The sequence below is a fragment of the Beta vulgaris genome, chromosome 3 (assembly GCF_026745355.1).
Source record: "Beta vulgaris subsp. vulgaris cultivar EL10 chromosome 3, EL10.2, whole genome shotgun sequence".
In the NCBI taxonomy this organism is placed as follows: domain Eukaryota; kingdom Viridiplantae; phylum Streptophyta; class Magnoliopsida; order Caryophyllales; family Amaranthaceae; genus Beta; species Beta vulgaris.
In genome coordinates, this window is record NC_079204.1 from 38,188,468 (window position 1) to 38,215,528 (window position 27,061).

At 35.5% G+C, this 27,061-nt stretch overlaps 1 pseudogene; it reads left to right on the plus strand.

Moving 5' to 3' along the window:
• Positions 1–2,169: 2,169 nt before the first annotated feature.
• LOC104883731 (pentatricopeptide repeat-containing protein At1g77405-like) lies at positions 2,170–14,463 on the plus strand (annotated as a pseudogene).
• The last annotated feature ends 12,598 nt before the right edge of the window (positions 14,464–27,061 follow it).

A 27,061-nucleotide genomic window follows, 5' to 3' on the forward strand; every position in this document is an offset into this window, starting at 1 on the left:
TTCACTGCTCACGCTCATTCGAATTCGTTGTTCACTCTACTGATTTATAGGGCTTGATCTGGAAATAAGGTATTATTCAAATTCAATTTCATGGTTTTATTGGCTGGCCAAATTAAGACAAAAAAATACGATATTGCTTTTATTCTGCTATTCATAAGGTTTTCGGTGATCTTCTAATCCAATTTTAGGGTTTTGATTTAACAAGCTTTACAACCCCTTAATTGATTTGTGGCTTTTTGATTCTAGGGTTTAAAATAGGTGAGCATATATGGTTCTTAAATTCTAGTAATTTTATATAATTGTGCAGAAAATCTGAATTTTCTAAATGTTGTGGTCAAATCTAGGGCTGCATTTCGAGGGAATTATAGGTAGCATTCAGGTGAAGCTCAATTCAATTTGGTGTTTAACTTCTTTTCAATAATGAATATCTTCTTAGCGTTCAGTTACAACATTGCTTCTTTATGTTTTATTCAATTTATGTTTAACTATTGTAAGTGTGGCATTTGTGAAATTATATGTATTAGATTGCAGCCTTGTAGTAGACTTTCAGAATGAATCTTCAATAGAACTATATCGATCTTGTCATGAAAATATAGATGTTTTTTGGCCTCTTTATATTTTTTTGGGATACTTTTTTTTGAATGTAGAACAATGTGATTGCCACATACAAGCTGATATGAAAATTCTAATTAATAGGTTGGCGACTTTCTAGGCTAAGGATGGTTCTTTGGTGACATGCTTTGCTATTATCTCTTAGTCTCAATCTGTTCTCTTTCTACTTATTTGCTTGGCTAATCATATAGTGAAGAACCAATCACTTAAGCAAACCGAGTCAAAATTCTAGTGTTTGTTAAATATGATCTTATCTTGCAAGGACCTAAGTTAATCTGTGAGGAGTGGAAAACCATAGCTTGCAAAACAAAGGAATTAACAACTAGTTAGTTTTATTTGGATAATACAACTGCATCACATCTTAGTTTCATTATATACTTATATTGTTACTTTTAAGTTGCCATTTATACACCCTAGCTATGTTAGCTATCATTGACAATCATAATAACTAAGACATTTACACAAAGTTCTATACATAGCTGAGTAACTAAATAAAATTAGGAATCATACCTTGTTATCTTAGCTATCGTGGATGTTGTTTCCCTATCCTAAGTTGACTAGGCATCAAAACTTTAGTTATCTTAGTATCTAATTAGTTGTAGTTTCATAAACCATAAGTTTAGGTGACAAGGGCACACGTTGTTTGTTTCTGGTTCTGAAGGGAAACTACTTAGCTGCAGTTTCTACAAGATAAATTTATTTTTTCAGAGATCAGATTATCCTCGTATCTTTTGGGGAGCCTTTACCCCAAATATTTTAAGTACTGGATTTGTTCATGTCTGCATTATGATTGCTTAATTGGCTAGAGATGTTTATTCTTTCTTTCTTTTTTATATAGTAGTTGTTCTACATCTTTATTACATTCATAATCTGTTATCCAGTCTCTGGTTTTACAGATTGTCACAAGCGTTGAGCCTTTCTAGTATGGTATTGACATATATGTCTATATTTTAAACGCGACATTGGCTTTTCGAATATACCTGATAAGTGGAACAAAGAAAGAGGATAGTGTTATTATAATGTGGTCATAACAGGAAATAGACAAATAAGTTCTGAAAGAGTCCCTGAATTGTGGTCTCTGATTCGGGAGTCTAAGAAAGAAACAACCTCTAACCTTAGTCACGGCTAACTCCAATATGAGGGTTTTCACTGAAATGTAATCTCACCATGAGCAAAATTCTTTCTAGCTGAAAAATAGAAGATGAGACTTGAGAGTGTGATTGACACTAGAGAGAATTCAAGGGGCGGTATGGAATCCATGATTCCTCCCTAAACCTAGATATTAAGCTATAATCATGATATGACACTTTAGCTTGAGCAATTGCTGCAATATTTCCTCAACTTATTGCAATTCTCCCACTGCCAAGTGTTTTAACAAGTGTATTATCTACTTTGAAGAAATTCCTTTCATTTTTTTCGCTTTTCTAACTAAGTCTTATCTGGTTAGGGTTAAGGTATATGTCTAGAACTCCCTGAGACCCACTAACAGAGGAGCTCAACTATATTGTTTGTAAGTTTGCCGTCGTTTTTCTTAATAATTATTTTTGGAAATTAGAAATGGGGGTGTGTTTGGCCATTGCGGAGGATCAGAACTTGCCGATAACCACTAATATTGAACTGAGATCTGAAGTTGAGACTAAATTTGTGTGGTATAGACAATGTAATATGTTGTACTCTGGCACTGGTTGCTGATGGTTTAAAACTCTTTCTATTTTGAGGTGACAGGATCAAGAAAGTTATGTATAGCATAGTTCAGATCTGTTAGGAAAGATAGAGCCAAGATATATTCCTGATGTCAAATTGTGGCCTGCTGGTGAATAATTTTTGTTGGAAACATCCTCTAACTACAGAAGATCTACAACCAATCTATTGCTTCTAAGTTCTGATATTTTGGGACATTTGTAAGGAACTTCATAGTTCCTGATGACAAATTAGCTTTGGTGCTTAATGATAGTAATAAGTTGGTGAGTGGTGACTACTCCCTCTCCCAAAGCTGAGTGATGTGTTTTTGGTTAGTTTTTCCTCTCTATTTTTTCTCTACCATTGGGATCCACTTCCATATACCCATTTGTTCTTTCTATCTAATCTTCGTCGTTATTCCTTAATCTCAAAGCAATGTGAAATAGCTCTGACTTCCAGGTATTATATCACATGATCCATATACATACAATTGATATTGGATTACTCACTGGAGCTTCTTTCCCCAAATTGCACTTTCAATCATTTTCTAGAATAGTACATAAATGTTGTGTATGACTAGTTAGGACACATTGGACACATATGACTAGTAGTAAATATGTTGCAGTTAAAAACAGAGAAATGTAATTAGTCATGGCATGTTTTAAATTATATTTTTCTGTCAACTTTTGTGTAGCACCTCCGAAAGGGAAGCGAACTAGAGGACCAACTATGTGCAAAGATGAGTTTCCAATCATATAAAGACCAAATTGTGAAGGACACTATTAGAGAAGTAATGAAAAAGTTTGAGCAACAACTTGAACCAAGGATGTTTGCTGGTTTGTCTCATTCACTTGAAAAATGTTTCCACTATTCATGATATTACAAAGCATCTTCATGAAGGCACTAGTGATCAAGATAAGGATAAGGTAATTCGTAGGCTTCTCTACTTCTCAAACATAATTAACAAGCATCTCTATAATATTATTGTTGAAGATTTCATCTTAATATTTTTTTTTATTACAGGATCTAGAGAATCAAAATGACGAATTGGAGTAGCAACACCACACATCGAGGCTGCTAGGAAAATGGATGCATATGGCGAGATGAAAATAGATGGAGTACAGATATATGACTATTAGATCTAGTTTTAGATTACCATATGAATACATTCTTGTGGGATGATTTTGATTCTAGATTGAACATATATTATTTTTCATTAGTTTATTTTCTATGGAAGTAGCACTAATAGGTGTACAAAATTCAATAATTATTATAATACAATTGTCAATTCATATATTAATTTTAATTTATATATATGTATATATACATATTTCCTAATAAAGAAAAGTGTTACTTAATCACCTAGAACGTGCTACAGAATATGATAAGAAAGTGTTACCTAATAACACTAGAGATTCTACTTAAAATGGTAAAAAGTGATACGTAATGTTTAATGAAGTGTTACTATAGGTTATGGTAACACTATAATATGTTACTAATAATATGAAAAGTGTTACATAATAAATTTAGGGTAACACTTTAAAAGTGTAATAATAGGTATTAAAAGTGTTACATAAACGAATCTAAAGTAACATTTATTTAAGTGTTACTATAAGCGATCAAAAGTGTTACCTAATATCCTAGGTAACACGGACAGATGTAACATCCAAAAAAGTGTTACCTATTATCTAATGTTACACTTTAAGCACTTTAAGTAACACTTTTTGGGTGTTACTTAAAGCTAATTATGTAGTAGTGAGCTTAGAGCCTTGTATATCAACTGGAATGTCTAAATGAGTCCCTAAGGAATCTTTTTGAATCATATTAAGAATGATCTTAAAAGCCAATTGATCCTTTCAAGAAGTAATTGGACCGAACTTAACAAAAGAATTTTATAGATTACTTTTGGACCCTGAAATAAAGCAAAACTTGTATGGAACATCTGAGATATGTTGAGATGAATCCCTAAAAGAGCGAGAGAAAAGAAGTGCATCATCTGCAAAAAATAAATATGGTATATTAGGACTCCTACTGGAAATACTTATAACTTTAAAGAAGTTAAGATTCTCGCTAAAGACATCATCCTATAATAGATTTTCATACATAGAATGACTTGTATAGGATTTTTCTAAACATAATAGGCAAACTTAGTCGAGCATGATTATCGTAGTATTAAATTATAAATCATGTTATTATTCAGAAAATCTTTTAAACATAAAAACTACATTGAAGTGTTAATAATAAATAATCTTGACTTACAATAATCCATGTTTAATGACTTGTGGATATGGTTTTCAAATTCCAATTATTTCATTTTCTATATCTTAACTTAAGCGCATATTTACTAAGTTATGAACCTTTAATAAAACTTACAACATCCTTACTGCTTATAATTGCTAATAATATTATAAACTTATACATGACTAGTGATAAACTAAAGTCATTGTAATCCTAATTATTTATCATATTACTAAAAGAACATAATTTAAGGAAACCTATATTATAACCACATTATTATTTCTAACTTTAATTTGATTCACAACTTTAATTTAAACCAATGGGTGAAAGCTATCAAATTATTCGCTTAAATATAAGCTTAGCATGATTACTATTAAATTAGATGAATTGTTATCATTAATCTAGTTATACAAAACATTATAATTAGTATCCTCCATTAGTTGTCGTTTAACCTATGAACTAATATAAAATTATGTATAAAAACTTAAGTGTTTCTAGTGTTCAATTATAATTTCAGATTACTGGAATTTATTTAACATAATATACTTAGTTTAATATTATAAGATTAGCCTAACTAGTTAGAGGTATAAGTTAAACTAACTAATAAAACAAACCATTATAGCCCAATAAATTGAAACAATAAAATTAAACTAAGTGGCTTAACTAAGCAAATATGATTTTAAAGCCAAAAATTATGTTTAATTAACAAAATTAAACCTAGCATGGTTTAATGGGCATCAATAAATAAGTTTAGGCCTAAGCTATGTCTAATCAGCAAAATAGCTTTAATCTAACTCTTGAGAAATCTAATTCATGCCCGGCTAATAATTATAATTAAACTATTAAGTTTTAACTAAACAACTCAGCCTCTAGGCCTAAATTCAAACTAGTTAACATGGGTAACTATGCCCAATAATTATAGTTTTTAAGCTTAAAGTCAAAGCAAAAATTTAGGACGTATGATATACCTTTGCTCAATGAGCAAGGATGTGAGTACTCACAATCTCAGTGTTAGAATAATATATGTAAATATTATGTCAATATTCTAGGATAGGATGTAATCCTTGTATTTAGGTAATTATATAATAGTTTCCTTGTTTATAGCCTAGGTAACTATAGTCGAAGCGGGAGGTGGAAGGACACTGTTCAAATAAAATCAAAGGAAGGCCTTTGTTGAAGATATCGGCGATTTGATGCCGAGATGGAACATGTAACACGTGAACTTGTCCACGAGCTACCTTTCGAACAAAGTGAATGTCCATTTCTATATGCTTAGTGCGTTAGTGCTGAACAGGGTTCCCAGAGAGGTAAATGGCACTAACATTATCACAATAAACCAAGGTAGCAACCGGAATAGGACAGTGAAGCTCCAGAAGTAGATTTTGTAATCAGCAAGATTCGACACCACATTTACTACACCACGATACTCGACCGCAGCACTAGACCGAGATAGTGTAGGCTGGTGTTTAGCATACCAATAGAGTAAATTCTCACCAAGAAAAATAAAATACCCAGAAGTAGAACGACGAGTATCTGGACACCTTTCCCAATCGGCATTTGTGTAAGCAATGAGCTTGGGAATAGAGGGATAAAGATGTAAACCATGGTCCAAAATACCTTGTAAATAGCACACAATGTGCTTAAGGGCATGCATATGAGATTCACGTGGATCATGCATATATAAGCATACCTGTTCCACCGCATAGGAAAGATTAGGCCTGCTGAAGGTGAGATACTGAAGAGCCCCAGCAAGACTGTGATACAGAAGGGTCCTCATAAGTAGCACTGGAGGTGGAGCTCAACTTAGGCTTGGTATCTACCGAGGTGGAAGATGGCTTGCAAGAAGACATCCCAGCATGTTCAATGATCTCTGTGGTGTACATTCGTTGAGAAAGAAAGAGGCCACCTACTGTCGGGTAACATCAATACCCAAGAAATAACTCAAAGCACCCAAATCTTTCATTAGCAAATTCGGAGCTAAGTTTAGTGATCATAAACTAGAGCAAAGCTAAGAAGATGCTGTCAAAATGATGTCATCCACATATAACAACAAATATGCCATAGAAGTACCATTACAATAGATAAATAATAAGTTATCAGACGTGTTGTGATAAAAACCAATAGTAAAAAGATAATCGGCAAACTGTTGATACAAATTACGGGGAGCCTGCTTGAGGCCATATAGAGACTTTTTCAATAAACACACATGATCAGGATAAGCAGCATCCTTATACCCCAAAGGCTGATACATATAAACAGTTTGTTTTAGATCTGCATGAAGAAACGCATTTTTCACATCCAGTTGATTAATGGACCAATGCTTAGAGATAGCTAAGCTGCGAACAGTGCGAATGGTAGCCGTTTTAACAACCGGACTAAATATCTCCCCACATTTCATGCAAACATGTTGAATTTTTCCATCACCTACAAGACGGGCTTCATGCCTCTCAAAACAACCATCAGATTTTTCTTTATGAGCAAAAATCCTTATAGAATGAATCACATTAACTCCAGGGGGGTACTAACTCCTAAGTCTTATTTTTACTAAGAGCATTATACTCAGCATCCATAGCCAGTTTCCGATTCGGGTCACGCAAAGTCGATACCGGGTTATGGGGTAACGGGTAACATAAGGTGGTAAAATGGAATTGAATTAGCTGGGTTTAAAATCACCCCGTTGACTATGGATGATTGGGCCTTGGGTAGGCGGGGAGCAGTAGGAGTTGGAGTATGGTGTGAGGGGGAGTTGATGACGTTAGGCTGGGTAGGAGAAAAAAGAAGGGGGAGAAAGTGGGCCTGTTGCAGTGGGAGGAGTGGGATGCGGTCTAGGTGAGGGCTGATTAGGCAAGGGGAGCAGGACTGGGCCTGCTCGATGGAGCGGCAGAGCAGGACACGACCCATAGGGGAATTTTGGGTAGGGCCTGGGAACGGGATATTAGGTGGGGAAGGTATGTGGGGCTGGACATTTATGTGGGGCTGGGCAGGATTATCTGTGGGACAGGAAGAGCCCAAGAAATGTGGACCAAACAGAAAAGCACTTTGATAAAGGTGATGAACCACATAAGGGGAGAGTCCCTCATCTAAGAAGTCATAGGATGAATTGGTAGGCTTGTGAAGGGATGAAAAGGAAGTTGACTCTCATCAAATATGACATGGCGGCTCATGATGATTTTTCTAAATGCAATATCATAACACTTATATCCTCGATGATTGGAAGGGTACCCCAAAAAAACACAAGGCATAGAACGTGCTTAGAGTTTATTGATGGTGGTAGAAGGAAAAAGGGGATAGCATAAGCACCCAAAACCCTTAGATGAACGTATAGAGAATACCGATTATAAAGAATTTTGAGTGGAGATTGGTAGTCTAATAAGTTTCTTGGAAGAATGTTAAGAAGATATGTTGTCATGGCTAAAGCATCATGCCAAAAAGAGGGAGCTAAGGAGGCATGAACCATAAGAGTTCTAATGATATTATTAATGGTACAAATTTTTCTTTTAGCTTTGCCATTTTGAGATGAAGTATGAGGAGAAGAAAGAAGGAAAGAATTACCATTAATTTTACAAATTCCTGAAAAGGGCCATTATCAAATTCTTTACTATTGTCACATTAATATTTTTAATTTCACGTTCAAATTGAGTGCGAATGGAAGCTTTAAACATGAGGAGTGTGGAGAAAACATCAGATTTCTTTGAGATAGGAAATATCCACAAATAATTAGAGAAATCATCCAACAACAGAAGATAATAACGATGGCTCGATGTACTTAAAACAGGAGAAGTCCATAAATCACTGTGGATAATATCAAATGGTAACATAGTACAAGAATTTGAGGCAACAATAGTTAGTTTAACATGTTTTTCAAGAGGACACGAATTACAAATATTATAACTACTAGATGAAGTATACTGAATAACATTATTTTTCTGAAGACAAGAAAGAATAGGTTCCCCCGGGTGATCAAGACGTTCATGCCATAAAGAAGGAGCTAAGGCCGCAAAAGCATAATGAAAAGCATTATTTATAGTGGAGGTAATAGAATAAAGCTTGCCCCAACTGTCACACATCATTAGACGTATCCCCGTCTGATAATCCTTCATAGAATACCCCAATGGATCAAATTCAACAATCCTTCATAGAGAATAAGAGAGGTTACCTTGCTCGGAAGTCATGTGAGACGTCGCACCGTGTCCATGTATCAATTGGCATCCGGTGGCGTACAATCAAGAGCATACATCGCATCCTCGATATATGTGGCCATGGGCTGCCCGGAATCTGCTGCATAGGCATGTGGCCTTGCGCTCAATACTCCTGGTCCTAGATGATTAGCAGGAGGCATGGGGAAGAAGTTGGGCCGAGCCCACTGACCTGTGGGGACTGCTGGATATGGGCAGGGAAGGTACCGCTAAGGCCACGCAGGCCCTGACCCTCCCCACTATCTTTGCTGGGCACCACCACCACGACGGCCACCGTGGCCACCCAGAGCCACGACCACCACCACCATTTTTCTTGCCATGATTATTATGATGATTTTGGTGCTTTTTCCAATTATCACTATAAGTTTGAGAAGAAGCATAAGGAGTCTCATCAGTGTCATTAGAGGCAGCCACCATAGCAGTGGTGGAGCATGTGGTGGCTTGTTTAGCAAATCCATCCTCCTCTAAAGTAAGCATAGCACGTGCTTGATAAAATGGAGGAAGAGGAGAAGTTTGAAGAATTAATGTACCAACAGCGCGCTATGCGGAGTGAGGCCGGAAAACGATTGTAAGATAAGACAATTGTTATAAATCGGAGAACCAACGTTCTTGAGTTGATCGGATAATTCCTTGAGATGTTGACAATATGCCGACGCGTTTGAGAAATCCTCCATAAAGAGATGCGAGAATTCTTGCTCAAGGGCCAGCACGAGAATTTTTGGTGTTTTGGAAGATATCACGGAGGCAGTTCCAAGCATCCATGGTTGTGGCATCGGGTTCAATGATGGTATGAAGTAGATCAGTGGAGATGGTAGAATAAATCCACTGCAAGACGGTAGTGTCAAGAGTAGTTCAAAGCTCCTTCTGCTATTCGTAAGGGCCTTGGCCGAAGCATCCTTAGGAGGGAGAATGTGATGGGAGCGTGCATGGACTTTAAACAATTCTGCGCAAGTGGCTTATTGCACGTTCTCCATTTCAAGAACGATGGGAATATTATTTTTATTGTTGGAGACGATAAGCGCGGGGTGAAAAGTTGAAGGGTTCTTTGTATCAACCATTGTTGACAGAAAGGTGATGCAAGAAGGCGACGAGTAGGCTGCACACCACGGTAGAAAACGTGAAGTGTATTGAAGAGAAAGAAAATCGTCTAGGTTTGGCTCACTGATACCATGAAAGAATATAATCCCCTCGATTATTCTCATTATCATAATTAGTTTATATACTTAAGACTAAGGGTCAATCTATGCTATAAACAAGGAAACTACTATATTGTTACCTAAATACAAGGATTACATCCTATTCTGGAATATTGACATAATATTTACATATATTATTCTAACAGTTGTTATTATGAAATTGTGATTTGAAACCCTAATTCAAGGGTCATTTGTAGATGAGTTGTAAGATACAAAATGGAGGTGGTTTAAGCGTTAAGTGGTGGTTCTTCTCCATAGGGAGCTAGAGTGGGGGATAATAAAGGAGAGAGAGAAGAAGGAGAAGGTGGGGTGGTGGGGTGTGCTTGGGAGTTTTGGGGGGTTCCCTGTCTTTTTTTTTAATCTTTTACTTTGATAACTTGAATTGGCTAGTACAATAAAGGGATGTCTCCCAAAAAACATACTAAAAAGCGGCCACAATATAGGTGACACTTTCGGTGCCTACATTTTCAATAGAAGGGCGGTCAGAATGTAGTTGACACTTGTTGTGCCCACAGAAAGACAGTCACAACAAAGGTGATACTTTCGATGCCCAGAGAATGCTACCCAGAATAATCTTTCACTTAACTTTAACATGTTTCTTTTCTTTTAAGTATCATAGTTACATTACATAACTATAGTCGTAATAATAAGACGTAATTGTAATCATAACATAACCATAATTACATTACATAATCGTAATCATAACCATGACGTAATCGTTAGTTATAAGGTAATCATAATTACGTTTTATAACAGTAAGCATAATCATAACATACTCATAACCATATTTTAGTATCATTCATAAAGCATGTTTCCATAGTAAATGTTTTGTATCCCGCACTCCATGATAAACATCAACAGAATCATTGTAAATATATACAAAACTTATTCAGAAGGGGAAAGCAGGTGCTAGCAATAGATTATACCTAATATTGCAGATAAATTATTTGATAGCTGGGGGAGGCTTGTAATATTCCTTCCTTGTAATCTAGTTAAGAGTTGAATAATGAAATTCTTACCTATTTATTTAGACTTTGACTTTCTAAAATGTTCTTTCATTGCGTGTCCTAGTACTTATGTCATTAATCGTATAGGGTTTTCCTAAACATAATAGGCATACTTAGTCGAGCATGATCATCATAGTCTTATTTTATGAATCGTGTTATTATTCTTAACATCTTTTAAACATAAAAACTACATTAAAGTGGTAATAATAAATAATTTTGACTTGCAATAATCCATGTTTAATGACTTGTAGATATGGTTTTCAAATTCTAATCATTTCATTTTTTATATTTTAACTTAAGCGCATATTTACTAAGTTATCAACCTTTAATAAAACTTACAACATATAAACGGCTTATAATTAATTATCTAATAATATTATAAATTTATACATGACTAATTATAAAACTGAAGTCATTCTAATCCTAATTATTTATCATGTTACTAAAAGATCATAATCTAAGAAATCCTATATTATAACCACATTATTATTTCTAACCCTAATTCGATTCACAACTTTTGAACCAATGGGTGAAAGCTATCAAATTACTCGCTTAAACATTAGCTTAGCATGATTACTACTAAATTAGATGAATTGTTATCACTAATCTAGTTATCCAAAACATTATCATTAAGATCATTAGTTGTCTTTTGACCTATGAAATAATATAGAATAATTTATAGAAACTTAACTGTTTCTAGTGTTCAATTGTAATTCCAAATTACTAGAATCGGTTTAACATAATATACTTAGATTAACTCTTATTATAAGAATAGCTCAACTAATTAAAGGTATAAGCTAAACTAAGTGGTTTAATTATGACAAATAAATCATTCCATTATAGCCAAATAAATTGAAGCAACAACAATATACTAAGTGGCTAGACTAAGCAAATCAAATTTTATGCCCAACAATTATGTTTGATTAACAAATCTAAACTAGCATGGTTTAATGGAATAAAGTTTTAGGCCCAAGTTATGTTTGATTAGAAAAATAGCTTTAATATAACTCTTAAAGAAATTTGAATCCTGCTCAATAATTATAATTAATTTACAAGTTAATTAAACTCTTAACAACTCAAATTCTAGTCCCGAATTCAAACTAGTAATCATGGGCAATAATTTGGGCTTAAGTTAATTGGCTTGTTTCGGCCTTTTCACCTTTGGAATGAAACAGATGTGAATGAAGTTTCATTCTTTAAGAGAAACCCATTCTCGAAAAAATTAGAGACCACTCTCCATACATCCTCACCGACCACTGACCATAACTTTTTATAAAACATTGCAGGAGATCCATCTGGTCCTGGAGCTTTAAGGCTTCCCATCTGAAACACCATCCCTCTAACCTCTTTATTCGACTGAAGCTGAATATCCTTAATTTGAAGGTGAGTTAGCTTAGGAACCAACTCTTGAATGGTATTGAGGTCCTCGCAAAATTCATTGGATGTAGGCGGTGAGAACTTATTAACTCAATAATAAAAACATTAGTGATCGACAAAACAAGACAACAAAAAATTGTTGGCCATAAAACCTCAACTCAACCACAACCGTTCACCGGTGGTAAAGCAGGTACTTGCCGTAATAATGAGGGGTGAGTCATTAGATGATCTGACCCCTCTAATCTCATATCCATGGACCACCCGAACTGTTTCAGATATCCTCCGTGCGATACCCACATTCTTCTTCACACCAACCCGCTCAATTGGCCGTCAACCAAATTTGACCCGCCATCGCGCTTGACTTAAGCAACGGGACCTTTGACTAGAGTCAGTCAAGGCCCAAAACAATTCTCTAGTCTTGGGCCCCGTGGCCCACAGAGACCAAACCCAGATTGATTTCGGCGTCTTGAAGTCAACCTAGCTCTTCTCTGGGTCGGGTCACAACCCGGGTTCACCCATAATGAAACCACTGTCAGAGAGATGGCTATTGTATTCGCTAAGGCTAATAGGTTGACTGAGTTATGGAGTTTACTCAAGGAGATGAGTAAACAAGCCGAAATTGAAACCGGCCTCGTTACTACCACGCCTATGACATGTTTGATGAAATGCTTAGGTGAAGAGGGGCTGGTAAATGAGGCAGTACATGCTTTTTATAGAATGAAGTAGTTTCACTGTAAGCCTGATGTTTATGCTTACAATACCATCATTTTGGCTCTATGTAGAGTTGGGTCCTTTAAGAAAGCTAAGGAAATACTACATCAAATGGAGTTGCCAAGGTTTCGATGCCCGCCTGATACTTATACATACACCATTCTCATAAGCTCTTATTACAACTATGTTATGCAGACTAGGTGTGGGAAGGCAATCCGGCAGAGACTATGGGAAGCGAATCATTTGTTCGGGTTGATGTTATTTAAAGGTTTTCTTCCTGATATAGTCACGTACAATAGCTTGATTGATGGTTGTTGTAAGACTAATAGGATTGAGAGAGCTCTTGAGCTCTTTGAGGATATGAACAACAGGGGTTGTTTTCCTAATCGAGTTACGTATGATTCTTTCATTCGGTACTATAGTATGGTGAACGAGGTTGATAAGACTATCGAGATGTTGAGGAGAATGCAGGAAACAAGCCACGGGATTCCTACAACTAGTTCGTATACGCCTATTATTCATTCTTTGTGCGAAGTTGGTAGGTCGATTGAGGCTTGGGGTTTTGTTGTGGAGTTGGTGGATGGAGGTTCCGTTCCCAGGGAATACACATACAAGTTAGTTGTGGATGCCTTACGTTACAATGGGGAACTGAATTTATTGGGTGAAAAAATACGTAGGAAAATTGAGGATGGGATACTAAATAGATTTAGGCAAAGAATGAAGGCTAAACCCTTCATGAATCGGAAAATTTCAGTTCTTGTGATTGAAGATGAGTAATGGGATTTTTTTGGACTTTTGTATCAAAAAGAGATCACAATAATACTAAATGAAATGTTTTGTGGGATACTCTCCCCTAAGAATAATGGCAGCTACTTCTTGCATGTTTTTTTTTTTTGTTTTACTGAAATGAGTAGCTATATTTTGTGAAAATATATTGCCATGAGTCCATGACAACCCATGTGCTATCGTGTTTGGATCCTCTAGAGTTGTAAAATAACTTTACAAGGTAGAGTTTGAGCAATATTTGCCATTGAATAAAAAAATCAATGGCTCATGTATTCTCTTTCTGCAATTCCTCCTATTTTATCTCATCAAATCCACCCCTAAATCTCTTCCTTCCACCAATATGAGCCCTTGATTTTAGAATTTATGGCTAAGATACAACTCTACCTTGTAGAGTTCCACTAAATCTCCAGAGGATCCGAACTCTGTGGACTTTTGACAGAGCAATACATCTACTAGACCAGTGGTTAGGACCTCACAGGTTTCGACGTTCTTGGGAGGATTTGAGAGAGGTCGGTGGTGTTGAGGCTATGTTTGGTTAAACTTACTTATGTGTTATTTTTAGTTCGGTTCATTTCAATTCTTATGGGTTCAACAATGACAACGATAACTCCCTTCAAATGTCACAATTTTTTTACAGCAAGAAATCATACATTAAATAAACCAAACAACACAAACAACAAAGAACCAACAAAAAAACTAACTGAGTACATTTATAGACATGGGACTTCTATTTCTATAAGTCCTAGCTAGACGCACAACCGCCTCAAGCTCACTCTTGTATACCTGTTGAAAGCGACACCCATCAAAGGTATCCAAGAGTGTCCTCAGAGTTGTGAGAGTATGGAGAATAGAGATGTCGGGCTTGGTTGTGGTTTGCAAAATGCGAACCAATATTCGAATACGAGTGGAAAACTATGTGCGATAGCAAATGTGTTTTAGCCCAAGAGAGAGCAAGAATGCACGAATGGAGAACTGTGTGGATTTTTGAGGAGGCATAAAGTTGTCGACCAACACTTATAAAAGGGGAGCCATCGTGTATATGAACAACCCAAGCTACGCCTCCCCTCTTGGATCGTTTATCCCAAGTACCATGCATTTTGAAGGTAGCCATTGCAGGAACCTATCTCAGTCTACCAAAATGGGCGTAAGTGAAAACCGGTGGTGGACCGACTTGAATATTAGTAGTGGGCAAGGTTGAAGGCTTTTGAGAAAATCTTAAATGTTGTTGTTGACCTAACTGAATGTGTTGTTGAAGACTTTCTATAGTAGCTCGAGCTTGTCGAAAGACCTTTGCATTCCTGGCTAGCCAAATTACCCAAAGCTTGTTAACAAAATTCGGGAGAAGAAACCCCTCCCACCCTTCAGTAGCAATGAAACTGAGGATCTTCGTCATTAGGCAATTAGCGATTGAAGTGGGTGAGTGATCACTACTAGTGTGTATATCGTTTTGAGTTTCCCAAGCCTCCAGTGCAAGGGAGCAAAGCTTAGACAAATGATGGTAATTCTCCTGCTCCGCTAAACAAATCGGGCACAATTACGAGGTAGCAGTTCCACGACGGAAGAGATTTACAGTCGTAGCTAAACTATTCTAAGAAAGCTTCCAAAGAAAAAGCTTCCATTTTGGCATGATGTTAAACCTCCAAATTGCGTAGTAAAAATGCATCTGAAGTGAGATTATCGTGCTGTAGATATCATTTTGATGTTGTTGCCAAAGCAACAAATAAGCTGATTTGATGAAAAATTCACCTGATTTCGTGAATGGCCAGACCAAGTATCTGGCGTGGCTGGATCGGTTGGTATGTAGTTCCAAACTAAAAACTCTTCACGCACTAGATATGATGAAGTATTGATTAATTTTTCATGAATCCCACATATGAGAGTGAGGTAAAATCAAATCATGCACCTTCAAACTAGCAGCCTCACAAAGGGGAACTCTATCACGAATAATGGGTAGGAGGCCATGTACCCGTTTATCTCGTATGGCGAAAAGTTGATGACCATTTGCCACTTTCCAAATACATTGTTGTATGACTTTGCGTCCAACTTGCCATAAGCCTCGTTTTCCCTATGATATGCTTGTTTGATATTGTGTGTGATGGGACATAGCCTTAAAAACCTGTGAGATTAATAGTTATAGGTGCTGCTGAATTGTCCAAGCTTGTTTCATCAACAATGCTTTATTATGCCAATATTCCGAAGCCCTAACCCCCCCCCCATACCTTTAGGAGCTTGCAGAATAGATCTTTTATGCCAGTGAACACCCGTAGCTTGACCATGACCCCAAAAAAATCTAGCAATCACACTATGAATTATGTTAATAATAGAAGTTGGAATTCTGAAAACCCCCAACTGATGCATGATAGAGGCAACGATGATGGAGTTGATGACATGCTCTCAACATGTCCTCTATAGTCTGATTAGTCCTCTCAGTCTGACCATCGGTCGGAGGGTGAAAGGATGTACTCATTTTCAATGTTGTCCCAAGGTTTAGTTGGACCTTTTTCCAAAACTTTGATAGGAATCTAGAGTCACGGTCAGAAATAATGTCCTTTGGAACTCCATGCAATCTTACTACATGATTGATATAGGTCTTAGCGAGTTGCTTCTTTTTCCATGTCTCCTTAATAGGTATGAACACGGCGGACTTGGTCAGTCTATCCACAATAACCCAAATGGTGTCATTTCCACTTCTCGTCTTAGGTAAGGCAGTCACAAAGTCCATAGAAATAGAATCCCACTTCCATCCAGGGACCTCTAACGATTGAACTTTTCCCATGGGTCTCTTATGGTCTATTTTCACCTTCTGACAAGTTAGGCACTTAGACACATATTCAGCTGCCTCTCGCTTCATGTTTGGCCACCAATAGATAACCTTAAGGTTTTTATACAACTTGTCACCCCCAGTGTAACACCCCAAAACTTTGGTTCTAAAACTTTATAAAATATTCACTTTTCATTAAAATATCTGAACAAACCTTTAGGGTGTTACCGCCGCATCTATTGTTAAAAATAAATGCAAGGCTAATTATTAAAAATAAAAATTTAACTTACAACCCAAAGTATCAAAATAACCAAACTAAGTTGTCTAATTAAACCAAACCAAAACTAAACAATCTCAAATGACAGTATTGTTATTAAACTAGGTGAACTTAAAAACTATAAATTCACTCATTCCTGCAACGTAGTCCCTTTCACCAACCTGCACAAAATAAATAGGAAAAGAGCAAAGAAAAACAAAAATACAAAAATTAGCGAAAGCTAAGTAATTACAACTCCATCCCGTAAAATAATAATAATAATAGTTATATTTTAAAAATAATTTTTATAACATACATACAAATATAATACAATACAGACAAGTATAACATAAAACAGACATGTATAACGTAATACAAACAAGTATATAACACACTTAATCAATTTGAATACTCCAAGTTTATATGATTCACACAACATCAAATTTAATTATTAGAGGGGAATTGAACGTCAGTAGGCCGGGACTAATCCCAGTAACCACCTACTTCAACATGGGTCGTCACCCAATAAATTAAGAGCAATGGCCAATATCGTTTTGCAGAGCGTCCCTAGTGTGCACACCCCTCACTAATCTAATGGGTATCCGCAATGCGCACCAATAGTATTAGGAGGAAGACAATAAAGAGTTGTAACATAATAAAATCAAGTACTGTTCATCACCTATGGAGGATCCAAATCAACAGGATAATTCCCTCAATAATGTTTCCACTTTACGTGATTAATAGATTTTAATAGTTATGGCACATCAAAAATCCCATTAACATTAACATGAACATATTTAGTTCAAATAATATTTTTCACAACTTAGCCACTTAATAAAATTATAATAATCAACGTCCATAATTCATAGTAACCAATATATATATCCATCATTAGAGCCTCATATAGTCACAATATATATCAACTTATAATACCGTTCGTTACATCATTAACACACTAGTTATACCCATTGAGTACATTATCAATATTAGTATGATTTTAATACGATGGTATAATTATATACATTATAAATCCAAATTCATAACAATACCAGTAGATACATATATATTATACGCAGGGATAATAGTACTATAGTAATAATAATAATAATTTTAGTCATAGAAAGTACTATACTATTCCTGTCACATAATATACATCTAATATAAACATAAAATCACATAACCACATGTATTACACATAGCACATACGATTCCTAACGGGATTCTAGTTGTTGATGGACATTGTAAATTACCTCAAACGCTTCCCAGATATAGCAATATCAACTAAAATTCGCCTCCTACGAAGTTTCCGTCTACAACAAATAATATCACCTAAAGTTAGTCATTTGATATAATATCCCGAAAAAATAATTAACCAAAACTACAAAATTAATAATGTCAAAGTTGAAACTTGAAAAAAAAAAGAAAAAAAAAAAAAAAAAAAAAGAAAAGGAATTGAACAAAAAACGTGACAGTGCACCAATTTGAACAAGAATTCCAAAACTTTTCTGTGCGCTCGCAGTACATAATGACAAAATTCCGCATGATGACAAAATTCTGCAATTTCTTTTTTTTTTCTTTCCTTTTAAAAAATCAAAATCTGAAATTGTTTCCATAAAACAAGGAACTAAAGTTCCATTTTTTTTTTCTTTTTGAGTACTGCTAGTGCACGCAGACGAGAAACCAGAAGGAAGAGAGGAAAGAAGAAAAGAGAAGAAGAAGAAAGAAGAAAAAAGAAGAAGACCGGTGCCGGTCTCCAGTCAAGTCGTCGGAGTCTCGGTCTCGGGTTTTAAAAATTTTTTTTTTTCTCTGGTTGAAACCTTCGAAACACAACAATGGTGATTCTAGATCTGAAATTTAGAACTTACCAAAGAGATGAAGAAAGTGAATTACGTGAGAATTTTTTTTTTTTGGGTGTTTGGGGATATATATATATATATATATATATATATAGGTTTAAGTTCATATGAGAACCACCCTTATGGTGAGAACCGTGAGAACCACTCATTTTTCCTCATTTTACGAAGATTTTGATCATTTCATAACATTTTTGCTCATTTTTTGTTTCACTTATTTTATGGTTTTGCTCATTTAACAATCTTGTGCTCATTTATCAACGTTTTTGCTCATTTTATGTTTTGCTCATTTTTTTTTTTTCTCATTGAACTTTTTTATGCTTTTTTTACGTTTTTCTTCTTTTATATTTTTGTACATTTTATGTTTTTGATAACTTAATATTTCTGTTTATTTTATGTTTCTGCTCATTTGTTACTTTTTTTGTTCATTTTAGGAAGTTTTTGTTCATTTTAAGTGGTTCTCACGGTTCTCACCATATGTAAATCTAGGGTTTCACTAAAAGATAAGTATTTAAAAAAAAATTCAGAATTTTCTTTTCTCTCTATCTTTCTTTTTGAACGAAAAAATCTGATTTAAAAAAAGATAAAATTCTGATTTCGAAAATCATTATTATTATTTTTTTTAAAAGATAAAAAAATCTGATTTAATAAATAAAAACAGTTTCATAAAAATCTGATTTGTTATGATTTTACTTTATTTTTCAGAATTTTATATTTATAAAATCTTATTATAACAAAATAAATTTATAAAATAGTTACAAAAATTTGGGATATTACATCTACTCTCCCTTAAAAGAAAGTTCGTCCTCGAACTTTAACGTTATCGTTCGCTACTAATATGCAAACAAAAAGTTAGTATCACATTCTACCCCCCTTAAAGAGTTTTGTCCCCGAAACTCAAGCGTACCTGCTGAAAAAGTTCGGGATATCGGTTTTTCATATCATCTTCGGCTTCCCAAGTAGCCTCTTCAGAAGTTTGACTTGACCATAACACCTTGACTAATTTTACCGCCTTGTTCCGGGTACTTCTCGTTTTGGTATCAAGGATGTAACTGGGCGTTGCTCAAAGGATAAGGTCTCATCTAGTTCAATGGTTTCAGGTTGAATGATATGGGTAGGATCATGGACATATTTTCGAAGTTGAGACACATGAAAGACGTTATGGACATTAGCTAACTCCATTGGTAAGGCTAATCTATAGGCTACTTCCCCAATTCGTTCCAAGATCTCATATGGTCCAATGTAACGTGGACTCAACTTTCCTTTCCTACCAAATCTCATGACCCCCTTTGTTGGTGACACTTTTAGCAAAGCCTTCTCCCCAACCTCAAATTCCATCTCCCTTCTATTCTGATCTGCGTAAGCCTTTTGTCTATCTTGAGCTGCCCTCATGTGCTCCTGAATAAGCCTAACTTGTTTCGTTGTTTCTTCAATCATCTCAGGCCCTAAAGTCATCGTCTCACTTATGTCACTCCAACACAAAGGACTCCTACATTTTCGCCCATACAATGCTTCATACGGTGCCATCTTTATGCTTGAGTGATAACTGTTGTTATACGAAAACTCTATAGTTGGCAAATAATCATCCCAAGATCCTCCAAAGTCTATCACACATGCTCTCAACATATCCTCCAATGTTTGAATTGTTCTCTCTGTCTGTCCATCTGTTGCAGGGTGGAAAGCTGTACTAAATTTGAGCAATGTCCCAAAGGCTTGTTGTAACCTCTCCCAAAACTTGGACAAAAATCTCGAGTCTCTATCTGAAACGATATCCTTTGGTACTCCATGCAGTCTAACAACCTCTCGCACATATGCACTAGCCAACTGTTGCATACTCCATGTATCCTTCATTGCTATAAATCTGGCCGACTTTGTCAATCGATCCACTATAACCCATATGGCATTCTTAGCTGACTTAGTAAGTGGTAATCCCATCACAAAATCCATTGAAATAGACTCCCATTTCCAACTCGGCACTTCTAAAGGTTGCATCATTCCACCAGGTCTCATATGCTGAATCTTCACTTTCTGACACGTCAAACACTTTGCAACAAACTCTGCCACTTCACGTTTCATTTTCCACCAAAAATGCTGCTTCAAATCCTTATAGAGTTTATCTCCTCCAGGATGCACAGAATATGGCGTATTATGAGCTTCTTCCAAAATCTTTCTTTTTAACTCCTCATCCTTAGGCACACACCATCTTCCTTGTACTTCACAACACCATTCTTCATCAATGTCAAACTCGATGACAACTCCATCTTCTTTCTTTCTTTATCTTCACCATCCACTCATCACTACTTTGCTTCCTCGAATCTCGTCGAATAAGGTGGGTTGCACACATAGTGCATTCAATTGAGCTTCCACTTGCCCTTGCTCCATGACTTCTAAACTCATGCTCTTGAAATCTTCACACAATCTCTCAGATAACACCATCATGTTCATCGAATGACTAGTCTTCCTACTCAATGCATCAGCAACTTTATTCGCTTTACCCTCATGATACAAAATCTCTAAATCATAATCCTTAATGAGTTCAAGCCATCTCCTCTGTCTCATGTTCAACTCCTTCTGAGTAAATATATACTTCAGACTTTTATGATCAGTGAAAATCTTACATGACACACCATACAAATAATGCTCCAAATCTTCAATGCGAATACTACAGCAGCTAACTCTAAATCATGAGTAGGGTAATTCTGTTCATAAGGCTTAAGTTGTCTCGAAGCATATGCTACCACCTTACCATGTTGCATCAATACACATCCTAACCCATTCTTAGAAGCGTCACTATACACCTCAAAACCTTCTAATCCAGATGGTAACGTCAAAACTGGTGCTGAAGTAAGTCTTTGCTTCAATTCCTGAAAAGCTTTCTCACACTTCTCATCCCACTGAAATCGAGTTGTTTTCTTCATCAAATTTGTCAAAGGTTGAGCTACTTTTGAGAAATCTGCACAAACCTCCTATAGTAGCCAGCAAGTCCTAAGAAACTTCTAATCTCAGTCACATTACTAGGTCTCACCCATTCGTTACTGCTTGTATCTTTGATGGATCTACGCAACACCTTCTTCGAAATCACATGACCTAAAAATGCAACTTTCTCAAGCCAAAACTCACATTTTGATAACTTAGCATACAACTTTTCTCTCGAAGTATCTCCAAAACTTTCCTTAAATGACCTTCATGCTCTTCTTTGTCCTTCGAATACACCAATATATCATCTATGAACACCACCACAAATCTATCTAAATACGGCTGAAATGTTCTATTCATAAGATCCATAAATGCTGCAGGTGCATTAGTAAGTCCAAATGGCATCACTGTGAACTCATAATGCCCATACCTCGTACGAAACGCTGTTTTTGGTATATCTTCCTCCGAAATTCTCAATTGGTGATACCCAGACCTCAAATCAATCTTAGAGAAAATTCCAGCACCCTTAAGTTGATCAAATAAATCCTCAATCCTAGGCAATGGGTACTTATTCTTTATTGTGACATTATTCAACTCTCTGTAATCAATACACAACCTCAAGGTTCCATCCTTCTTTCGAACAAATAACACTGGTGCTCCCCAAGGTGAAACACTTGGCCTAATGTACCCTTTCTCCAATAATTCCTCCAATTGCACTTTCAACTCTTGCATCTAGCAGGTGCCATCCTATATGGTGCCTTAGAAATAGCTCCAGTTCCAGGCACTAGGTCAATTTTAAAATCCATTTCTCTCACTGGCGGCATCCCTGGAATTTCTTCTGGAAAAACATCTTGGAACTCACTCACCACAGGTATTTGAGATATCTCTCCATCCTCCACACTCACATCCTTCACATGGCACAAATATATGGGGTAGCCCTTCCTAATATAGGTTTTGAATGACATGGCTGACACAATACTGACTCCAGGTTTAGAAACAATTCCTTGATAGGATATTCTATTTCCCTTTGGCCCCCTAAGAGACACCTTTTGAGTATGACACTCTATCCTAGCTCTATACTTAGCAAGCCAATCCATTCCCAATATTACATCAAAGTCGGGTAAGTCAAACTGAATAAGATCAGCCGGCAAATCAGATCCTAATATGGTAATGGGTATGTCTTGGTATAGAGAACTACAAGGAACTACTTCTCCTGAAGGTATTGTAATGAAAGTTTGACACAAGATTGAGGGTTTTAGACCTAACTTTTCAACAAATGAACTAGCTATGAAAGAATGAGACGCCCCAGAATCAAAAAGAAGTAAGCAGGGTTAGAGTTTACGAGGAAAGTACCCGTCACAACATTGGCGTTGGTGTCTGCTTCATTCTGGTTCATAACATAGATTCTTCCATTGTTGCCTCGAGCGCCATTTCCATTGCCGTTCTGATTGTTGTTTCCTCCATTTGCTCGATTGTTATTCTGACCATTATGCTGAGTATTGTTCCCCCTTGAGCATTCGAAGTCTGACCCTGGGAGTTATTGTTGTTATTAGGGACGGTTATTGTTGTTCTGGTTCTGATTAGGCCCATGACCATTCCTATTCCCCCATTGTTTCCATTTTGTCCATTATTCTGACGCTTGGGACACTGATTAGCCTTATGCCTTTCTCTCCACAAGCATAACAAGTTATTGGGTCTCCTTGACAGGTAAATCCTGGGTGGCTTTTGTTACACTTTCTACAAGTAGGGTTCTGGGTACGGGATCCTTGCTGGTTTGATCTCCCCTGACCTTGGTAGTTGCTACGATTCCCTTGATAATTACCACCACCATTAGTGTGATTATTCCCCCATTATTATTGTTACCCCCATATCGAGGTTTCTTGTCATTTCCATGGTCATTTTGGTTGTAGGTGGGTCTTTTCTCTTATTCCTCCCATAACTTCCTCTTCACGCCTCAAAATCCTCTCAATATTAGAAGCCTTAGCATAAGCTCCTGAAAAGTTGCAGAAGTTGCTCCCCCAAGTCTGGTCTGAATTCTAAATGCAACCATCCTCAAACTTTTGAGCCTTAGCTCTCTCATCTGGCACAACATTAGGGCAAAATCTAGCTAACTCATTGAACTTTTGGGCATACTCTTGCACAGACATAGTACCTCCCTGGTTAAATCTAGTGAACTCATTGTATTTCTGCCTCCTAATATGTTCAGGGAAAAATCTATCCTTAATAGCAACCTTAAAAGCATTCCAATTAAAGTTTTCCTGAGCTCTAACAATAGGTCCTTGACTCTCCCACCAAGTGTCTGCATCCTCCCTCAAATAAAAGGTAGCTTGGTCTACTTTTTGAGCTTCAGGTGTCCCAGTAGCAGTGAATAACTTATCAAAGTCTCTTAGCCAGTTCTCTAAGAGTAAGGGGTCTTCCTTTCCTACAAAGATTGGAGGTTTAAGGGTTGCTAACTTCTTTGCCATAGCAGCTTGTGGGTCCTCTCCACCATTATTCCCTAATTGGTTTTGAACACTAAACCCATACGTTGCGAAAGTTGTTCAAGAGATCTCAATCTCTCAAGCAGTTGTTCAGGGGTTTCAGCCATTTGTTCAAAAGTCCTCCTACGAGATCTAGTGTATACTTGATAGGTTTGCATACAATTCCTGCACATTAGCATTGGTATTACTACACCATTCACCATACATGTCTTGCACATCGTTTTATTTACTCAATACAACTTTCATCATAAGAAAATTACATGCCTCAACAAAATATATTTCATCATAACATTTCAAGACAACTTTGCATGCTTCCATCAATTTTGACAAGTAAACAGCAATTATAACAAGAACTTAAACTCTATTCAACTCAAATAGTCAAGTAATAAGATTCCTAATAAAAACACATAAATAGGAACTTAGAGAATTTCCAATACTACTAAAGAACTTAGTATACAAACCTTAATTATAAATTTCTAAATCCTATGGTCGGTCATCCGAGCACAACATTTTCTTGTAGTTACAACATCTAAACATACAAGAACGAAAAGAAACAATTAATAAGCACCTGAAATAAGTGCTTTCACATTAAGGCACATAAACCCTTTTCGATCCCACTCTCACAATTTATTTTAATGTTTATTACTTAATTTAACCTTAGACTCGTAATTATTTATCAAATTTTATTAACTCCTAATTTATATTTATTATAACCTAAGCTCTGAATACCAATTTGTAACACCCCAAAACTTTGGTTCTAAAACTTTATAAAATATTCACTTTTCATTAAAATATCTGACCAAACCTTTAGGGTGTTACCGCCGCATCTATTGTTAAAATAAATGCAAGGCTAAATATTAAGAATAAAAATTTAACTTACAAACCAAAGTATCAAAATAACCAAACTAAGTTGTTTAATTTAAACCAAACCAAAACTAAACAATCTCAAATGACAGTATTGTTATTAAACTAGGTGAACTTAAAAACTATAAATTCACTCATTCCTGCAACGTAGTCCCTTTCACCAACCTGCACAAAATAAATAGGAAAAGAGCAAAGAAAACAAAACACAAAAATTAGCGAAAGCTAAGTAATTACAACTCCATCCCGTAAAATAATAATAATAATAGTTATATTTTAAAAATAATTTTTATAACATACATACAAATATAATACAATACAGACAAGTATAACATAAACAGACATGTATACGTAATACAAACAAGTATATAACACACTTAATCAATTTAATACTCCAAGTTTATATGATTCACACAACATCAAATTTAATTATTAGAGGGAATTGAACGTCAGTAGGCCGGGACTAATCCCAGTAACCACCTACTTCAACATGGGTCGTCACCCAATAAATTAAGAGCAATGGCCAATATCGTTTTGCAGAGCGTCCCTAGTGTGCACACCCCTCACTAATCTAATGGGTATCCGCAATGCGCACCAATAGTATTAGGAGGAAGACAATAAAGAGTTGTAACATAATAAAATCAAGTACTGTTCATCACCTATGGAGGATCCAAATCCACAGGATAATTCCCTCAATAATGTTTCCACTTTACGTGATTAATAGATTTTAATAGTTATGGCACATCAAAAATCCCATTAACATTAACATGAACATATTTAGTTCAAATAATATTTTTCACAACTTAGCCACTTAATAAAATTATAATAATCAACGTCCATAATTCATAGTAACCAATATATATATCCATCATTAGAGCCTCATATAGTCACAATATATATCAACTTATAATACCGTTCGTTACATCATTAACACACTAGTTATACCCATTCAGTACATTATCAATATTAGTATGATTTTAATACGATGGTATAATTATATACATTATAAATCCAAATTCATAACAATACCAGTAGATACATATATATTATACGCAGGGATAATAGTACTATAGTATAATAATAATAATTTTAGTCATAGAAAGTACTATACTATTCCTGTCACATAATATACATCTAATATAAACATAAAATCACATAACCACATGTATTACACATAGCACATACGATTCCTAACGGGATTCTAGTTGTTGATGGGACATGTAAATTACCTCAAAACGCTTCCCAGATATAGCAATATCAACTAAAATTCGCCTCCTACGAAGTTTCCGTCTACAACAAATAATATCACCTAAAGTTAGTCATTTGATATAATATCCCGAAAAAATAATTAACCAAAACTACAAAATTAATAATGTCAAAGTTGAAACTTGAAAAAAAAAAAAAAAAAAAGAAAAAAAAAAAAAAAAAAAGGAATTGAACAAAAAACGTGACAGTGCACCAATTTGAACAAGAATTCCAAAACTTTTCTGTGCGCTCGCAGTACATAATGACAAAATTCCGCTGATGACAAAATTCTGCAATTTCTTTTTTTTTCTTTCCTTTTAAAAAATCAAAATCTGAAATTGTTTCCATAAAACAAGGAACTAAAGTTCCATTTTTTTTTCTTTTGAGTACTGCTAGTGCACGCAGACGAGAAACCAGAAGGAAGAGAGGAAAGAAGAAAAAGAAGAAGAAGAAGAAGAAAAAAGAAGAAGACCGGTGCCGGTCTCCAGTCAAGTCGTCGGAGTCTCGGTCTCGGGTTTTAAAAATATTTTTTTTTTTCTGGTTGAAACCTTCGAAACACAACAATGGTGATTCTAGATCTGAAATTTAGAACTTACCAAAGAGATGAAGAAAGTGAATTACGTGAGATTTTTTTTTTTTTGGGTGTTTGGGGATATATATATATATATATATATATATATATATGTATGTAAATCTAGGGTTTCACTAAAAGATAAGTATTTAAAAAAAATTTCAGAATTTTCTTTTCTCTCTATCTTTCTTTTTGAACGAAAAAATCTGATTTAAAAAAAGATAAAATTCTGATTTCGAATATTATTATTATTATTTTTTTTTAAAAGATAAAAAAATCTGATTTAATAAATAAAAACAGTTTCATAAAAATCTG